Source organism: Schistocerca nitens, chromosome 5 (genome assembly GCF_023898315.1).
Source record: "Schistocerca nitens isolate TAMUIC-IGC-003100 chromosome 5, iqSchNite1.1, whole genome shotgun sequence".
Taxonomy (NCBI): domain Eukaryota; kingdom Metazoa; phylum Arthropoda; class Insecta; order Orthoptera; family Acrididae; genus Schistocerca; species Schistocerca nitens.
Genome location: NC_064618.1, coordinates 586,893,552 through 586,913,782, shown reverse-complemented (window position 1 = coordinate 586,913,782; position 20,231 = coordinate 586,893,552). Strand labels below are relative to the sequence as shown.

The following is a 20,231-nucleotide window of genomic DNA, read 5'->3' as shown; positions in this document are numbered from 1 at the left end:
TTCGAAACAGCATCATTTCGTTGCAGGAGAATACCCTACAATATGTTGCCAAGAAAGTTTCGATTACGACACAGAAGTTTCGCCGGAAAGCTGTTAGGCATCCTTCGAACGTCTCGATGTCTCCCCATTCGGTTTCCATAGTTTGAGTCCTGAAGAAAGACATTGGTGGCTATCGATTTGTTTCAAACGAATCATGGTTCCTTAGGCAGCAGCAAGCTTCGTGCCATGAAGGCACTGATCGTCTTGTCTCACAGCGGGATAAACGTATTAACAATTTTGAAATAATAAACAGCTTACCTTTTTCCATCTGTCTAGTTTTCATTTGACTTCCCCTTATAGATAGATGTCTTTCAAGATGTCGAAGTTAAGCTTGTCTTCGTACTATCACTAAATTCTGAAACAGTTACATGAGATGAAACGAAGAAACCACTTCTGCGAGTTCTTTAGCTCAGAAAATCTCTCGTTTTCACGTTCTTAATAAATCATTCCAGAGATGGTATTCGTCATCATTTAATAAGTTTTCGAATTTGATATTTCATTCCACTATCAACAGTATACTTAGTGATTGAATGAACAGAAACTAAGCTCCACCGAAGTGGGACAAAAAAATTCATTTATTACGAATGAAAGGAAGTTGTCTACTAATTCGTGCAACTTCATTTTCTGCTAGACTAATGACGAAAGACTTTGACGGGAGAGTGCAAAACAGCATACTCTGCAAATAAATTTTGTTACACGCTATTCGAAATGCGTTGTAAATATCTTACTTCATCACATTGACTGCTAGGTCTGACCAGGGATCGAACCTCAGACCCTTGGACTCGCCATCTGACATTTTAAGACTTATTTACCGCATTTAAAAAGCAAAAATAGTAATTTTAACAGTCAAAGGCGACATAAATGTCCTTTAAAAACATGCCGACTTCGTTAGAGAAAAGCACAGTAATTGTTCCTCACGTAAATTTTGTAATGGAAAAATCTTATAACTGCAGTGTCATACTCTGCTGCCAAGAGATAGGGCTGCTCCTATTAGCTAGGCCGCTGCAGTTGATAGGTTTGCAAAAATTACGCCACTGTAGGCAGTTCTGCATTTAAATTTCTTTCTCGAAAGAAGTAATTTTTTCTGCGTAGGCTGTTCTTCTGTTTTGAAATACACTTCCTCATTATTTAATAGTTTGATAATTTCACACCCTTGGCTGTCATCAAAGTACTTCACTTGACTTCCTTCAGGGAATTTACAGCGACTGTGTACAAAACTCTTTCTCTACAAAATCTCTTTCTCAACATTGGTTCAGTGCATCTAGGAAATGACCGCCGATCTTTGCAGAAACAATTCGCGTGTATCTTACCAAATTCAGTTGCTTCAAATACGTTGAGAGGCTACTTAATCCGACAAGATGCGTCCCTTATTGATCAATAATCATCCACTGAAGGTAATTTTTCAGTGAACGGAAAGTTGCAGTTAACCAGAATGCACCTTATGCATTCTAACTAACATAATGTGCAATGAATTTAAAACTTCCTGACATTAAAACTGTGTGCTGGACCGAAACACAAACTCAGAACCTTGCCTTTGGAAGGTAGGAGACTGGTATTGCTTGAAGGAAGGCAGTGAGGGTTCAATCGTGCCCGGAAGACCCACTCTGTAGGAGCATTGCCCGCCAAAGCCGAGGTTCTCAGTGTCTCGGTCCAGACACAGTTTCAATCCGCCGGGAGGTTTCCTAGAAGGTACGTGTGTGCACAAACTTTCGAACAGAGAAAATTTACGTCGTTCTGCGGGATTACATTAAAATGAGGAAGTTTGTTTTGTTAGTACCACACAACTTCGCCTTCGAGTAAGATGCATTTCTCTTTAAGATAATATTCCATACACAAATAAGGAAGCAGAAATGGTAGAACTCGCTATATCAACTGAAATTTTCTCGTAGGACACGACGCCTCGCTGTCAAGAAGTTACTTTTTTTTTTGTGATGACCCACACATTACACTCCAGAAATATTAGTCTGTTAAAATATTGGTTTACTTCCGGGTAATAAGTCTTGAAACTTGTGGCGGTAGATCCGTGAGAAGGAAAACCAAACGAGGAACAACGTCAAGATTGGAATAACAAAGGTGATTATGGTGGTTGAAACTATTCACCCAAGATAATGACTAAAACTGCTACATACTTACTCGTCAGAAATTTTTTTCGCTATTTAATTTAGTATGCTTCCACATTCTTTGAGTCTACCATCGCGTTCTTGCTGTTTCATGTGACATTTTCCGCAAGTGGAAGTTCTGCTTAATGTACGGAAATCATTTCTGGATAGCTTGGAATGCCTGGTAAAAACAACGTGGCTTGCTGTCAGAAGACGAAATTACATGAGCTAGTTTTGTGAATGGTTTCGAAACCTAAAGTTTTCGTAGTGTGCAGTGCAAATCATTTTAAACTGTGAAATAAATGGAATTAATACTACAGAACTTTCTTAGGAAGGGAAAAAAAACCGCGAGATACGGTTCAAAGCACGCAGCGGCGGTAGTAGCCATTAGATCCGAATCATAAGGACTGTTTGGACGAGGTTTGCGAAGATAATCGGCCAAGTACTTAAAATTATCCGGGCAGTCGACGTAAACAGTTTAAGGAAACACAGGAAAAACCTAAGTGAAAAACCAGACGAGGCTTTAGAACCTCACTCCTCTCGAATTAGTAGAGCGTCTTTTCCATTGGACCACTTCTTTTGGTAACTTCAGTTCATGGCATTTTTACATCGCGGATAAGCTAGGCTGGAATCTGCTTATCCTAAGGTAATCTTGATTAGACCTGTGAAGGAAGTCTGTAACATACTGGTAACCAATCAAACCTCCGCGTCTCTCTCTCTCTCTCTCTCTCTCTCTCTCTCTCTCTCTCTCTAGTTTATCGAATCATCAATTGCTAGTCAGGTGCCGCGATGGCCATTGTGAAGCGTTAGTAAAATTAGTGTCTAAAATTATTTGCCATGATGGCCCTAAGGGATTGTAGGCTGATGGGGAGAGAGAGAGAGAGATTGATTTAGTTGAGCAGAGCGATAGCCATGTTCTGGTCCGGTACATTGTACTAGACAGATAACAAGCTTTTACCGCATAATTTCAACTGGATGTGACCAGTATATCTTTAATATACAGAAACGTGCTCCCAGTTGTCATCGATCTTGTTACTGTTAATGTGAAAAATCTGTGAACATGATCTCTTCCTCTCTGTGCCCTACAAACACGATCTTTCGTGGCACATTTAAAACTAGATCCTGTTTTGGCTTAGCACATCACATTGTTAATAACGAACTTAGGGTTGTAGGCAGCGTCGCCACCTTAGGACGTTTATGGTAATGATCGAATAACAGTCCCACGGAACCGCATCAAATCGGTCATAAAACAGATCGAATAGGATGCAGCTTAACGCAGTCTCACCAGATACCAACCAGGGGCAGAGGCACGTTGCGACCTTCAGTGGCTTTATGATTTATTGGCTCATCACCCAGATTTATCAGGAGACTAAGATATTCCAGCAATTGGCTTTCGCTTTCGTGACCGGGGAATTTCAGAAACTTATAAAACTATTGTACGTAACTGTAGCAAACTGAAAAACAGCTTCAGTTCGCGTTGCCGGATCTCTATGTGCTTTATATGGAGAAATATCACACTCACTAATCCCACTGGAATGCTGTTTGAGTAACGTCAAATAAACAACCTATGTACAGCCATGAACCTTCTATCAATAGTAAAAACTATGCTGACTTCCAGCGAGAAGGTGTAGGGTAGCTGACGTAAAAAATGGATGGAAATGCGCATTGGTAAGCATTCGCACTACTTTTAGATTGAGGATGGAGGAAATTCGACTGAGGACAACCTGAAGACTGCCATCAACCATATGAAAAGTTACCTGGAGAAAGGGAATGAATAAGCCTGGAAACAGTAACTACATAGCTTTGCAATGTACAGACGTCTGAAGAATTAAGACGAGTAATAATCTGCTGCCGTCTTGTCCCAAGCTGTCATTTTTTTATATTTTACAGTAAGGCCACTTGTGTCGAATAGCAAACTGCCCATTACCGAAAATAGTCAGATCGACAACGAAATGCGCGTATGAGGAACTATTGCTCTGATCTCTCGGATCCAGGCAGTTTTCTCCACGCTGCTTCGAGCGAGCGTTCCATTAAATCAAATGAGTAATTTTGGTCAGACCTATCATCTGAGCGTGGATCACATGAGAAAGTACTTTTTGATATCAAGGAAGAAATCCAAATACCCTTCGCGGTGTGTCTTAGCAGTCTTACTTCATTCCTTTCGATTGTCATCACTGCCGTGATTGTTGCCCCGACTTTGACCTCATTTTTACGTGATTATAAACTAGAGCCTAAATCGTTAAATTGTTGGTTGATTTCTAGGCCGTGCCCATGCTTGCACGACTGTTCACCTGTTAACCATACAACAAAAATCTACACTTCCGATTGCTTTTGCAGATCTTGGCACACGATCACAATAAGCTCTAATTAGACTGTACTATGTTCCACTTTTTGATTGTCGATCGATCATGTCTGAGGTTGACTGTAGGAAATTTCCCTTAATTTATGGAATTCACAGAATATTTTACATCGACAAGAGAAGCGTCGTCGCCTTCACGATTTTTTTCTACCAGTCTGGAAGACGAGATACGTTCTATAGCTAGTTACGTCCTCAACCGACACGTGAACACGTAACAGCCTACAAATCCGCTTATAAAACTTATAAAACTTCGCCTTGCTGCTTATTCTCTTCCTTTTTAGCCTTTCGAAGAACTAAGATTTTCGTTGCTGATTTCGGATTAGGAAACAATTTAACATGCTTCGTTAAATAAAAATTTTTAAAATAAAAAATCTTTTAACGCCGCTTGATGGCAATTTTCCTATCGATGACTAGTTTCGGTTGCTATCTGCTACCCCCATCAGACCTGTAACACATGTAAGAAATGTAGCCTAAGAAAATCATCTACACTGAAGCACCAAAGAAACTGGTATAGACATGCGTATTCAAATACAGAGATATGCGAGCAGGCAGAATACGGTGTTGGGATCGGTAACGCCTGTATAAGACAAGTGTCTGGCGCAGTTGTTAGGTCGGTTATTGCTCTTACAATTGCAGGTTATCAAGATTCAAGTGACTTCAAACGTGGTGTTATAGTCGACAAACGAGCGATGGGACAGGATTGGACCATCAGGTGTCAGCTTGCGAACCATTCAACGAAACATCATTGATTTGGGCTTTTGGAGCCGAAGGGCCCTCGTGCACCGTTGATGACTGCAAGTTACCCCTCGCCTGGGCCAGTCAACACCGATATTGAACTGTTGATCACTGGCAACATGTTGACTGGTCGGACGAGTCTCGTTTCAGATTGTATTGAGCGGATGGACGTGTACGGGTGTGGAGACAATTTCATGAACCCATGGACCCTGCATGTCAGCAGGGGACTGTTCAGGCTGGTGGAAGCTGTAAGGGTGTGAGGCGTGTGCAGTAGGAGTGATATGGGACCCCCATTATGTCCAGATACGACTCTAACGTGTGACACGTACGTAAGCGTCCTGTCTGATCTGCATCCATTCATGTCCATTGTGCATTCCGACGGACTTCAGCAATGCCAGTAGGACACCCCACACCACCAGAATTGATACGAGTGGCTTCAGGAACACTGTTCTGAGTTGTGAAACATTTCCGATGGCCACCAAACTCCCAGATATGAGCATTATTGAGCGTATCAGGGAAGAGATCTCCATCCCCCACTTCTTACGGATTCATGGACAGCCCTGCAGGATTCGTGGTGCCAGTTCCCTCCAGCTCTACTTCAGACATTAGTAGAGTCCATGCCACGTCGTGTAGGGGCAGTTCCGCGTGCTCGTGGGGGCCCTACACGATATTAGGCAGGTGTACCCGTTTCTTTGGCTCTTCAGTATACAATCAAGTAGAATGCAAAAACACTGTACAGAAGTTGAGCAAAAATTATGGGGAGCCAATTCTAAAAGTAAAAGTGAACATTCGACAAACCCATTTAAAAGTAATACAAAATATGTTAATGCTTATCAGATAACATCCTGTGGGAGACTATGGAACGAACGCGTCAGCGTCCGAGGACTAGAGATCATGGCTTTCGAGTACTCCTCTTAAGATTTATTTCCAAGGACACTTCTCGTTTCTAAAGAAAAGAGTGAATATTACTCTCAACTGACGTTCGACAGATTGTAGTAATGAAAAATTTCTGTTTCCGACCAGGTGAGCTTCTAGCGAAGATGATGGGAGTGAGTAATCGAAACATAACGCGATTTGACGAATCACTCAGCCCGAAACGTGAAAACCTTACATCATTACATCTCACCTGGGAAGACAGCCAGATCCCAGAGCCCTAATTATTTGATGTACCTTGTTTCTTTCGTACACTTGACAGAAGTTCTCAGAGATACACAGCAGATTGGCGGTTGGGTCTGCAGGCTGTGACAAACAGTACGTGCAGTTTTTTAATTGTCCCACGATACAAGCTAGAGCTCCTTTTTCAAAACAACTGCCCTGTTTACTTCAACACACTTCACTCAAAAATATTTGCTTGTGCTTCTTGAGTCTTTAAGCAGCCAACTGCAATGGTCCAACTCTACGGGTTTCAAAACACACATAGTACTGGATTTTGGGAAGACTTCAAATTTCATAAATGTAAATAACTAAAAGCTCGAATGAAACACCTAAATCGGAAGTTAATGCATCTGGCAGCTGCATATGCAGATTGTACTTCGCTCCCTAGTCCCCACACCCATATTTTGTCTCTTCGTTAAATGGCCTGAATTCTTAACTTCTAATACCGGCCGTCAAATTTGCATTAAGGTCTTATTTTGTACCTTTGGCGTGGCATTTCATTTCTGAACTTGGCAAATACAGTGACAGTGGAAATCGACCTATTGCTTCAGTTTTCCCTTCCTGAACTTAGCTGACTGTTCGCACCCTCAAAACACCTACCCCCGTCATTGATTTGTGTGTGTTGAATCTTTCAGAGCTTACTTTAATGGCAAATTTTGTAACGCCGATGTTGATAATTCCTGTAGTTCAATATACCTGCGTAGCCATGATCATAAACAGTTTACTTTGTCACGGTAAATATTTTTACGCTTGAGCGTGCGTGCGTGTGTGTGTGTGTGTGTGTGTGTGTGTGTGTGTGTGTGTGTGTGTGTGTGTGCGCGCCCGCGCGCGCGCGCGTGTGTGTGTGTGTGTGTGTGTGTGTGTGTGTGTGTGTGTGTGTGCGCGCGCGCTCTGGGTGTTGGGAGGGGGAAAGATTTTTGAAAGAGTGTTTAACACCATAAATCGGTTTCATTGTATTCAACACCTGTTTTACAAGCAGGTACAATTCTTTTGGCAGATTCCTGTGGGTTTTTTGTAATAAATTACAAAATCGTTATCATTAGAAGTTATACTGTGACATAGACGTCATCATGCCAAACTAGTTTTGAGACAAGCCTAAAAATCAGCTCCCCCATCAAGTAGGCATGACAACGGACAACGAAGGAATTCAGAGACGCTTTGCTAGGATCGTTAGCAGGTCGGAGTTCTCCATCCGAAAATGAAACAGAAATACTCGGAAAACTTAATTGGGATCCCTTGAAAGAAACATGACGCATTTCTCGTGAAATCCTGCGTGGTAATTTTAGAGAAACTGTATTCGAAGAAGACTGTGAGACCAGTGATATATTCCATGTTGTGGCCTTGAGAATAAGTTAAGAGAAATTAGGGCATGTACAGAGGTGTTCAGGCAGTCATTTTTCCCTCGCTCCACACGCGATTGGCATAGGATGGAAGATAGATAATGCTAGTGCAATGTACACTCTGCCATGCATCGTACAGTGTTTTGCGGAGTATTGTTGTAAATTTAGAAACCATTTCTGGGGATGAAATACAGGCCAAGTATCAGAAAATTACGTCTTCGGTTAAAGTAGCTTCCGTCCAATGCACACTCTTTACAGAGGAGAGCTACTTTAAGGGTTGGAATGATGTTAAGATTACATCAAGCTAATGACAACATTCGTTCAAAAGTAATGTAATATTCAAACAAATCTTCAACATTACTATTAATTTGCTAGTCTGCTCACATTGACTGCTTCTGCAGTCTAGTTGTGGGGGCAGCGTTATTTACCCACAAGCAAACAGCGCTTACTCTGTGTAGTCATGTGACCACCTGTCAAAAGGCCCCCAATAACTGCCTTTGACAACGCAGACGTTCTATAAGTATTTCAGTGAGGTCCTAGAAGGTACCGCTAGGAATGTGGAACCATGACGACTCCTGTGCCGTTCCCAACTGCCCTAGGTTCCACGGCTGCAGCCCGATCGAGGTGGTCCCGCAGATTCTCGATTGGGTTTAAATCAAGTGGGTTTGGTGGCCAGGGGAGTACAGTAAACTGACGTGGTGCTCTTCGAACCGCGCAGGTAAACTGCGAGCTGCGTGACACGTTGCATTGTCTTGCTAGTAAATGCCATCGTGCCGAGGAAAAACAAACTGCATATGGGGGAGGACAAGGTTCCCAAGGATAGACCTATACTTCTGTTGATCCATTGTGCCTTCCAGAAAGACGAAATCACACAGGGAATGCCATAAAAACATTGCCCAGACCATAATACTTCCGTCCTGGACACTTCCAACGATTGCTGCTGGAGTGTAGAGGCCAAAAGCCATCTGTCCGATGTAGCATAAAACGTGAATCATCTGAAAAGGCAACCTGTCGTCACTCAGTGTACATCCAGTTGCGATATTGGCGTGCTATATACAGCCTTCGTCGCCGTTGACCAGCAGTCAGTATGGATGCATGAAGCAGGCGCATTCTGCAGAGGCACATGCGCAGCAACGTTCTCTTAACGTTTGTTGGTAGCCCCTTGGTCCTTGTGGGTGGTCAGCTGCTCAGCATTTGCACGTACATTCGCCCGCACACATCGCCGGAAGCATAGTTCATCCCCTGTCATCTGTGGCCCATGGTGCACCACATTTGCCTCGGCGCCGGTTTTGAATAGCACCATTTTGCCAGGCTCGGTGTACTTTTTCACCAAGGCGGCACGCGAACGGTTTACAATCTTCGCCGTTTCAGAAATGCTTCCATCCCTAGTCCGAAAGCCAATGATCAGGCCTTTTTGGACATAAAGTTAACACTGTTTCAGCATTACGTGAACGACTGCACTATTTTACGTTTGTCTCTCCCCCCCCCCCCCCCCCACCTGCTCCCGCCCCCCCCCCCCCCTGACGCCCTTCGTATAGGCGGTGATCACATGAGTGTGACCTAACCGTGTACATGTGGTTGCATTCCATTGTGCTGGCAAGGTGGGAAAGAAACAGGGCTTTTCTCTATAATGCGGCCGAGAGAACGTTTTTTCTTGAACTAAGGTTTACAGTTGGGGTCTAAATCAGTTGAGTTCTAGATCAGTAACCTAGTTTCTCACCAAAACCGGCATTTATCTGCATCCTGGTGTTTCAGTATTTCCAGGATGAATTCTTCGTTATTCACTATATTTGGATTTAGCTAAATACTACAGCATTAACATAATTATCATACCTAGCATGCCGGTTCGTGAGTGCAAAATAGTGATCGTTATCCAAGTTTTTTAAGACGCTCTCCGAATCTTCTGTCAATCCACGAGGGTTATCCATAGTCGCATTTGGTCATTTCAGAATTTACTGCATTAGCTCAGCTTCTAGATGACCACACTCACACTTACGGAACTTGATTGTCCTGACAGTTTCGTTGACAATCCTCTGTCATTACCTGAACGAGTAGGTTGTCTATCGAAATGGATAATGCAGCATCCTACCACGTCTTCCGCTCCTGTGCCAATCTCTCCACCTTAAACTGTTATGTACACCGAAGGTCCTCAATCACTTCTAGGATACATTCTATTCCATGTCTTCCACGCAGGTTTTGCTCTCTGCGGCTCCCACGAGTAACGTGGAAGTTGCTCTCCGTCCCTGCTTCTAGTGTTCCCGCATATGCTTTTCCTCATTTATTCTTCGTCGGACCTTCTCCTTTCTTACCTAATGAGTTGACTTAACTTTGACTACTACTGTAACACCATATCTCTCTTAGTTTCTTCTCCATTTTTCCGATAGTCCATTATTCACTTTAGTGCAGTGCTTACTGCAAACGTACGCTCCCTGAAATTTGCTTGTCAAAATAATTCCGTATTTCCTACTACAGTAAGACTTCTCTGACGAGGAATGCCCTCTTTGCCTGTGCTATTCCTCTGCATTTCCCTTGCTCCGCCCGCCATCCCTTATTTTGCTTCTAAGGAAGCATAATTCAGTTTCCAGTCTTACAAACGGACCCCAATTTTTACGTTTGGTTTATTACTAATTTCATTTGTACCTCTCATTACTTCCATTCTTCAGTTTACTACTAATCTTTGTTCTGTGCTCATAAGTCTGTTGATTCAATTAAATTGGTCATGTAATTCTTCCCTTTTATCTGAGGATATGAATGTCGTCAGTCAATCTTATCATTGATATCCTTCCACCCTGAATTTTAATCGCCCTCCAGAATCAGCTACTATCGTTGCAAAACTCCATCGGTGACTGGGTCTGACTGTTTGCCGGGGATTATGTTGGGCAGATGCTCCATATAAACGCAAGGACGTTGATGTTGTAGCCATCCAGTTTTAATAAATAGAGGAAGCTAATTAACAGGTAATTAGGGGTAAGTGGGTAAGTGTACGCACTACTCAAGGATTTGAGTGCCACGTGTGTTTTCTCTCTCTCTCTCTCTCTCTCTCTCTCTCTCTCTCTCTCTCTCTCTGTGTGTGTGTGTGTGTGTGTGTGTGTGTGTGTGTGTGTGTGTGTGTGTGTGTACACACACTTCAGTATCCCTCTCGCTCTCCCACGGCACCAGGAGCTGGAAGCAGTGTATAGGCCCATAACTGCTGTCTCTACCAGTTTGTCGCAGTAAAGTTACTGATTTTAACAGCGATATGTGTGTTGAAGGAAAGTGACCATATTTCTTCCAGAACACTTCTGCGGTGTGTTTTCTGCTGATCAACGAAAATCTTCGTTCAGAAAATGCTCAGCTCACAATTAATGCAGCACGCGAATCTGCTTCTGAACTGTCAGTCTTAATTACGAGAGTCGGAATGTGCGTACAAAAATCGTTGTTGAGATTTGCAGTCTTAAAACTGCAGTTGCCGACAACGTGTTGTCGCACTTGCTCCGTAAGAGACTCACTGGTGAGGAACATCTGGTTACAGTGCTGATCAGTATTGACTCTTTGATGTTACTCGGAAAATTGTCTGCATTATCCTCCGTGCTATCTGTGGGCGGCCCGAATAGTAGATAGAGCCGGCTGTGGACGGGAATCGACGCTACATTCTACTCGCTTGAAAGCTCTAGTTTAAACGTATTTTCGCAGTTGCCCGGAAAATACAGCAACCCGTTTTACAGCCGCCTCAATGCCGATACTTCGGGCTGGCGGAAGGTACTGTCTCAAATAATAACCACGTCCTGCATCTCTCATTCATGAGACCTCGTTTTTCGGAATGCATGATCAGCTAGCTGCCTTTAGACAATGAGTGTCTTCCTCTCGGAATACGCTTCGCTGTTCATGAAATACGTGTTTCATATCTTACTTAATGATCAAAATTGTCGACGGAAAGTGGTACGTAATGTGCGAATTATTTTTGTGACTATTTCTTCTTATCTGGTAACCCACTCTTCAGTAGCTTTCTCAGGAAGCTTTTAGGAGGTGGTCAATGAAACATCTGATATGGCAAGCGTTACTTGTCTGGGCTCCGCGCTGACAACGTGTCTATTTTCGATAAATAACATGTCGGTAGAATTTGCTCATAGTCACGGCCGTGTCGATTTCACTAGGGATGACACATTAAAGCTTTGGGAGGGATGTATGCGTCACTCTTGTCAGCTTAGCTCAGCTGTGTTCGACTTAGGTTGACAGTTCACAGCACAGAATTTCGCACCTTCCTTGCACTGTTGGTGTCATCAGGTTAGCGATCTTCCGTGTTCCATTTAGGCTTTCTTGTGATGCCGCAGATTTTTCTACAAATGACTGCAAATTCACAATATCATTGCAAGGCCGTGTTTTCTGTATAAAAATGTCACAAATATGATAAATCTTTTAGCGTTGTAGCTTTTTTCAGCTGTCCGCTTGTGCAGTTTTAATGCACTCCTGAGTAAAGCCGTAGTTCAAGAATAGAGCGCGGTGTCACATTGGTAAACACGGAATAGCATTCGATAGAATGGCTGTTAAAGTGCAGGTCCGCCCAACCAGATCTACATCTCCCACAGTTTACTCGAAACTGGTGAAACCAACTTCAGCGAAGACTGCCTTGAAAAACAAACGATTATTTCCTCCCTCTCCCCCCCTCCTTCCCCAGTACAAACTTCTCCACCGTCATCGGTGATCTCATCGTCGTGTCGTTAAATCCGTGTATGTCTTCTTTTTTTACTCTTACAAAAGTGTCTAAGACTACCGGTCAAAAACTTACGACTCTGCGCTAGAAATAATAACTGTCGTTACTGATTAAACATACGCATACCGTACAGAAAATTAGTTACCACACCCCCCAGGAGATATCACGCTGATACGTTGAAACATTACCTCGAGCTTTATAGTCGCAATTCGGCGAGGAAGAAAGGCCTCACGTTCCTTGCTGTAAGTCTGTTCAAAAAATCCGTAACATTCGTTACTTCGCACCAATTGTATGATGGAGCTAAATGCGGTTTCCACCGCTGCACACACGTCTGTTTAATGTGTAACTGCTGCAAGTGTCAGTTATCGTTCAGTGCTTTATTGAATAGAACTTTGTCGCACAGTTTGCGAATTTCGAGGTGGCAGAGTTCGGGGAGCAATGCGTCTGCGCCAAATTTTGCCTGAAACTCAAGAAAACCTTCACAGAGATACACCAAATGATGCAGGAAGCCTACGGTCATGAGTGCTTAACCGCTACTCGGTGTTACGAATGCTTCACACGGTTTAAAAATGGCCGGACGGAAGTTAAAAAAATGACCCTCTTTCAGTCAGGAACGTCAAAAAAAATTGTGCGTGCAAATTGAAGGCTGACTGTCAGAGAGATTGCACAAGAATGTAACATTTCAGTTGTATCATGTCATGAAATCCTGAGACACATCTTTGAATACATCGTGTTGACACTGAGTTCGTCCCACGGCTCATGAGTAAAGACCAGAAAGCCTTCACCTCGCAATCTGTGAAGAACCTTTGAATCGCACAAATGAGAACGATATGTTCCTTAATAGAATCGTAACTGGTGATGAGACGTGGATCTACGGTTATGATGTTAATACCAAGGTTTAATCTTCAAAGTGGGTCGGGAAAGGTTCTCCAAGACCAAAAAACACTCTTCAGATCAGGTCAAATGTCAAAACCATGGTGATATCTACGAAGATTCAAACGTAATAGCTGTGGATGATCGGATAATATCAAGACACAACTGATTTGTGTGTATTAATATTCACTGCTAATCTAGCAGTAATTGTATTGATACACAGTATAATACTCATGCCCAACAGTTACTAGTGTAGCGAGAATGTCGCGAATTATCCGTTATACTTGCGAACTCGTGTACTCGCTCCTCTTTCTACGCTGATAATTGACTTGCTGCTCGACAAGATTCAAACGAAGACTGTACGGGTTATAATTGGGCTGTGGCGAGTCGAAAATCTACATATATACTCCGCAAGCCACCCAACGGTGTGTGGCGGAGGGCAGTTTGTGTGCCACTGTCATTACCTCCCTTTCCTGTTCCAGTCGCGTATGGTTCACGGGAAGAACGACTGCCGGAAAGCCTCCGTGCGCGCTCGAATCTCTCTCTAATTTTACATTAGTGATCTCCTCGGGAGGTATAAGTAGGGGGAAGCAATATATTCGATACCTCATTACCTCATCCAGAAACGCACCCTCTCGAAACCTGGACAGCAAGCTACACCGCGATGCAGAGCGCCTCTCCTGCAGAGTCTGCCACTTGAGTTTGCTAAACATCTCCGTACCGCTATCACGCTTACCAAATAACCCCCCCCCCCCCCCCCCCTGCGGGTTCGGGGGTTAGAAAAGGCCCGCGGTATTCCTGCCTGTCGTAAGAGGCGACTAAAAGGAGTCTCAAATGTTTCGGCCTTATGTGATGGTCCCCTCTCGGGTTTGACCTCCATCTTTCTAAATTATTCCGAAGAGCGAGCCAATTGGGGAAGGGCGCCTTACATGGTGCACTGTATCCGTCATGCATTGAGACCTATAGCCGGCTTTTTCGTCGTTGCAATGGTGTCCCGCTCGTTTTCCATCTCTTGGGCGAGGATACGTCCCTGGGTGTGATTACCACGCTGCACTCTGCAGTGCTGCTTTTAACTGCGACGACGACCTAGGACATTTTTGCACCTAAGATCCAGCACGGTAGCCAGTCCGTTGTGGTGGGGCCGCCATGTACCCTGTTGGTTGTAGCCCCCTGACAACACAGGGATCGCTCTACTGATGCCTGCGCCGTTAACTCCCCACGTATGCCAAGGAGTAGATGCCCATCTCCCTGGGGCATCAGGAGTCCCGGCAATGGCCTATTGCTGCGGCTAGGTGGCGCCCGTGGGGAGGGCCCTTGGTCGGAGTAGGTGGCATCAGGGCGGATGACCCGCAATGAAGTGTGGTACATCATCTCTCGCTGGCGGCCAGCCACCAGCAATCTCTAAGCGTTCGAGGGCTCATTTTAAAGCTCGTTCCCATCCCTGGCCACACCATGGAAGGAACGAAAGGCGATGAATGACAGTGACGTGTATTCGCCCAGGTATCTCGTCTGTACCAGAGCTGATGGTGACTCGTTTCTATCCGTGAAGCCTCAGTTCTTTGTAGAGCATTTAGAGGACAAGTTTGGGGAGGTGGAGCGCTTGTCCAAAATGCGCTCTGGGTCAGTTTTGATAAAAACGGCATCCTCTGCCCAGTCACGCAGGTTACTTGCTTGTGACAAGTTGGGGGATGTTCACGTTACCATCACCCCACATACGAGTTTAAATATGGTCCAGGGTGTTATTTTCCATAGGGACCTCCTTTTGCAGTCTGATGACGAGCTGCGCGCCAATTTAGAGCGCCGAGGTGTACATTTCGTCCGGCGTGTTCATCGGGGTCCGAGGGACAATCAGGTAGCTACCGGTGCCTTCATCTTGGCCTTCGAAGGTGATACCTTACCAGAGAAGGTCAAGGTGATGGTCTACCAGTGTGACGTCAAACCCTATATCCCTCCCCCGATGCGGTGCTTTAAGTGCTGGAAGTTCGGTCACATGTCCTCTCGCTGTACTTCTAGCCTCACATGTCGAGATTGTGGACGCCCATCTCATCCCGATACTCCATGTGCTCCGCCTCCCGTCTGTGTCAACTGTGGAGAGCCTCATTCCCCTTGCTCGCCGGACTGCAGTATCTTACAGAAAGAACGCAAAATCATGGAATATAAGACCCTGGACCGACTGACTTACACTGAGGCTAAGCGGAAATTTGAATGGCTACATCCCGTGCGCATGATGTCATCTTTTGCCTCCACTGTCACTCCTGCTCCTGCTCCTTCAGCTGCAAGATATACAGTCAGCTCTCACAGTCAGAGGACCTCACCTGCCCCCTTGACGATGGGGGCCCCTTCTCTCGCTGTTGCTCCCACACCATCTACCTCGGGAGCAGCACCCACTAAACCATCGGGGACACCAGTCCCCCCTTCTAAGCCGGAGAAGCGTAAGTCGTCTTCGGCTTCTCTCGCTCGGAAGGGATCCCTTGGGTCACTCCCTTCCCAGGTTCCTACCAGCGGCACAGCAGACACCAACCAGTGGCTGAAGAAGCCACAGGTCGCTGGTCGACGGGCTTCGCGATCCTCTTCGGTCCCGGAGACTGACTCCAATAAGCCCTCTCAACAACGGCAACCAAAGGAACAGCGAGAGAAAACGACTTTGAAGACCCGTAAGTCCAAGACACCTGCGGTGGCACCTACTCCACCGCTACCTAAAAGCTCTGCGTCTGAGAATGAGGTGGAGATCCTTGCGTCCGCTGAGGACCTCGCTCTCGCCGATCCCTCAGACGCAATGGATAGCACTTGCACGGGTGCTCCATGGGAGGCGGCAGGTGACCCAGCGGCGTAATCTGCCTTTCCAGTCCCATCACGCCTTTCTCCACAATGGACAATACCATCCTCCAGTGGAACTGCAGCGGTTTCTTCCACCATCTAGCTGAGCTCTGCCAACTTATCAGTCTTCACCCTTTCTTCTGCATTGCTCTTCAGGAAACTTGGTTTCCAGCAATGCGAACCCCCGCCCTCCGTGGCTATCGGGGTTATTATAAGAACCGGGCAGCATATGAAAGGGTGTCTGGTGGCGTCTGCATATATGTCCTTCACACTCTGCACAGCGAGTCTGTCCCTCTCCAAACACCTTTAGAGGCTGTCGCTGTTCGGGTTTGGACGCCACAGGCTGTTACCGTCTGCAGTCTTTACCTTCCACCGGATGGTGATGTCTCGCAGCATGTCCTGGCTGCGCTGATAGCCCAATTGCCGCCACCTTTCTTGCTATTGGTCGACTTCAACGCCCATAACCCTCTGTGGGGTGGGTCAGTGGCAACAGGTCGAGGCGCCACCGTTGAGCATTTATTGTCGCAGCTCGATCTCTCGATTTTAAATGATGGTGCCTTCACACACTTCAGTGTGGCGCATGGCACATACTCCGCCATTGACCTTTCAATCTGTAGCCCTAGCCTCTTACCGTCTGTCCAATGGAGTGTGCATGACGACCTGTGTGGTAGTGACCACTTTCCGATCTTTCTGTCACTACCACAGCGTCACTCTTCTGGGCGCCCTAGCAGATGGGCTATGAATAAGGCTGACTGGGACTTGTTCTCCTCCACTGCCGCTATTGAGCCTCTCTCTAATGATGACATTGATGCGGGGGTTCAATCGGTCACCACCAGCATCGTTACTGCCGCCGAGTCTGCCATTCCCCGTTCCTCTGGGTCCCCTCGGCGGCGGACTGTGCCTTGGTGGTCGCCTGAGATCGCTGCAACGATTAAAGATCGCCGGCGGGCGCTACAGCGTCACAAGCGACATCCCTGCATTGAACACCTAATCACCTTCAAAAGGCTGCGTGCGCGGCCCGCCGCCTTATCCGCCAAAGCAAGCAGGAGTGCTGGGAGCGGTATGTGTCCACCATTGGCCTCCATGTCTCTCCATCGCAGGTCTGGGCCAAGATCCGACGCCTCTATGGCTATCGGACCCCTGTCAGCGTCCCTGCGCTTTCACTGAATGGAGCAGTTTGTACAGACTCCGGCGAAATTGCCAACAGCTTGGCAGAGCATTTTGCTCTTAGTTCCGCTTCTTCCAATTACCCACTGGAATTCCGCTCCATTAAAGAGCGGATGGAACGTCGGAGCCTTTCGTTTCGCACCCACCATCCAGAATCTTACAATGCTCCATTCAGTGAGTGGGAAGTTCGCAGTGCCCTAGCCGCTTGCCCTGATACCGCTCCTGGGCCAGATGGCATCCACTGTCAGCTGCTGAAACACCTTTCAGTGGACTGCCAGCGGCGCCTCCTATATCTTTACAACCGTCTTTGGGTCGAGCGGGAGTTTCCGTCGCAATGGCGGGAAGGCATTGTCATCCCCGTTTTGAAACCTGGAAAGAACCCTCTGGAGGTGGACAGCTACCGTCCCATTAGCCTCACCAACGTTCTTTGCAAGTTGCTTGAACGGATGGTGAGCCGGCGCTTGAATTGGGTACTGGAGTCTCGGGGCCTTCTGGCTCCGTCTCAGGGTGGGTTCCGTAAAGGCCGCTCCGCCACCGACAATCTGGTGAGCCTGGAGTCGGCCATCCGAACTGCCTTTGCCCGCCGTCAGCACCTGGTCGCTGTCTTTTTCGACATGCGGAAGGCGTACGATACGACATGGCGTCATCACATCCTTTCTACGCTTCATGGATGGGGTCTTCGGGGTCCTCTGCCGATTTTTATCCGCAATTTTCTGTCGTATCGTACCTTCCGCGTGCAAGTCGCGGCCTCGTATAGTTCCTTCCACGTCCAGGAGAACGGTGTGCCACAGGGTTCTATTTTAAGTGTCTGCCTGTTTTTAATAGCCATTAACGGGCTCGCTGCGGCCGTGGGAAATTCTGTCTCCGCTTCCCTGTATGCTGACGACTTCTGCCTTTACTACAGCTCTACTGGCATTGCAGCTGTTGAACGTCAGCTACAGGGCGCTATCCGCAAGGCGCAGTCTTGGGCTGTAGCGCATGGTTTTCAGTTTTCGGCTGCCAAGACCCGCGTTATGCATTTCTGCCGGCGACGTACTGTCCACCCGGAGCCGCGGCTTTATCTTGCCGGCGAACTTCTTTCAGTGGTGGAATCACACAGGTTTTTGGGGGTGGTTTTCGATGCCCGGTTGACTTGGCTGCCTCATATTCGGCAGCTTAAACAGGCGTGTTGGCGGCATCTCAACGCTCTGAGATGCTTGAGCCACACCCGCTGGGGCGCCAACCGATCTACCCTGTTGCGGCTCTACCAGGCGTTAATCCAGTCCCGTCTGGATTATGGGAGCCTGGCTTATGGCTCAGAATCCCCATCTGCGTTGCGGGTGCGGGACCCAATTCTCCACAGCGGGATACGCCTCGCCACTGGTGCTTTCCGCACCAGCTCTGTGGACAGCATACTAGTGGAGGCAGGTGTCCCTCCACTGCGGTTACGACGCCAACAATTACTGGCTGCTTATGCTGCCCATGTTTTTAGCTTGCCCGGGCATCCAAATTACCGTGTCCTGTTCCCACAGTCAGTCGTCCATCTGCCAGAACGTCGGCCCCGGTCGTGTTCGATCGCCGTGCGTGTCAAAGAGCTCCTCTCTGGGCTTGGGTTTTCCCTGTTCCACCTCCTTTCCGGGCACCTCTGCGCACGCCCCCATGGTGTGTGCCTCGCCCTTGCCTTCGGCTCGACTTGGCACAGGGTCCGAAGGACTCAGTCCCTCCAGAGGCCTTCCGCCGCCGCTTTTATTCCATCCTGGCCATGTATCGGGGCTCCGGCATTGTTTACACTGACGGTTCGATGGTTGCTGGTCGTGTAGGGTATGCGCTCACTCTAGGGGACCATTCCGAACAACGTTCCTTGCAGGATGGCTGCAGCGTTTACACTGCTGAGCTGGTCGCCATCTTTCGTGCCCTAGAGTATATCCGCTCCTGCTCAGGTGAGTCCTTCGTTATCTGTAGCGATTCCCTGAGCGGTTTACGAGCTCTCGACCAGTGTTTCCCTCGTTCTCGTCTGGTGATGGCTATCCAAGAGTCCCTGCATACTCTTGCCCGTTGCGGCCGCTCTGTGGTCTTTGTGTGGACCCCCGGTCATGTCGGTATCCCGGGCAATGAACATGTTGACCGCCTGGCGAAAGAGGCCACGAGTAAACCATCTCTGGATGTTGGCCTCCCAGAGACTGATTTGCGGGGAGTCTTACGCCGTGAAGTTCTTTCGGATTGGGACGCTGAATGGCGCAATCTGCCCACGCACAACAAACTCCGTCCAATCAAGGCGACGACGACTGTGTGGCGGTCGTCCATGCGGGTCTCCCGCCAGGAGTCTGTTGTCCTCTGCCGGCTGCGCATTGGGCATACTCGGCTTACGCACGGCCACTTATTGCGCCGTGAGGACGCACCTCTATGTTGCTGCGGCTCCGTTTTATCTGTGGTCCATATTTTATCGGAGCGTCCGCTTTTAGCTGTGCTCAGGCAGTCGTTCGGACTGCCTGACACGCTCCCTGCCCTTTTAACAGATGACTCTGCTACGGCTGACTTAGTTTTACGTTTTATTCGGGCAGGGGGTTTTTATCATTTAATCTAAGTGTTTCTGTTTTATCTTATTGTTTTGTGTGGATTCTGGCCTTTGGCCTCCGGTTTTAAACTGATTTTTTAATGTGTTTTAAGTGGTTGGCTTTTCCTTTTTTATTTCTATGGTCGGCCAACCACCGTCACACTCTGTGTGATTTTAGTTCGTTTTGTCTGGTCTTTGTCTCAGTTTCTCTTGTTCTGTGTCGTCTGTGCTCTATTCTGTTGATCGTTGTTATTCTCTGTGGGTGTTTTTAGTGCTTGGAATAAGGGACTGATGACCGTAGCATCTGGTCCCTTTAATCCCACAAACCAGCCAACCAACCAAATAACCCTGTGACGAAACGCGCCCCTCTTCTTTGGATCTTCTCTATCTACTCTGTCAACCCGACCTGGTACGGATCCCACAC

The 20,231-nt window shown here is 46.8% G+C and overlaps 1 protein-coding gene across 1 annotated transcript in view; it reads left to right on the top strand.

Moving 5' to 3' along the window:
* The window catches only part of LOC126259878 (M-phase inducer phosphatase-like), a 402,459-nt gene that overhangs the window by 68,929 nt on the left and 313,299 nt on the right, over positions 1–20,231 (top strand). The window lies entirely within an intron of this gene.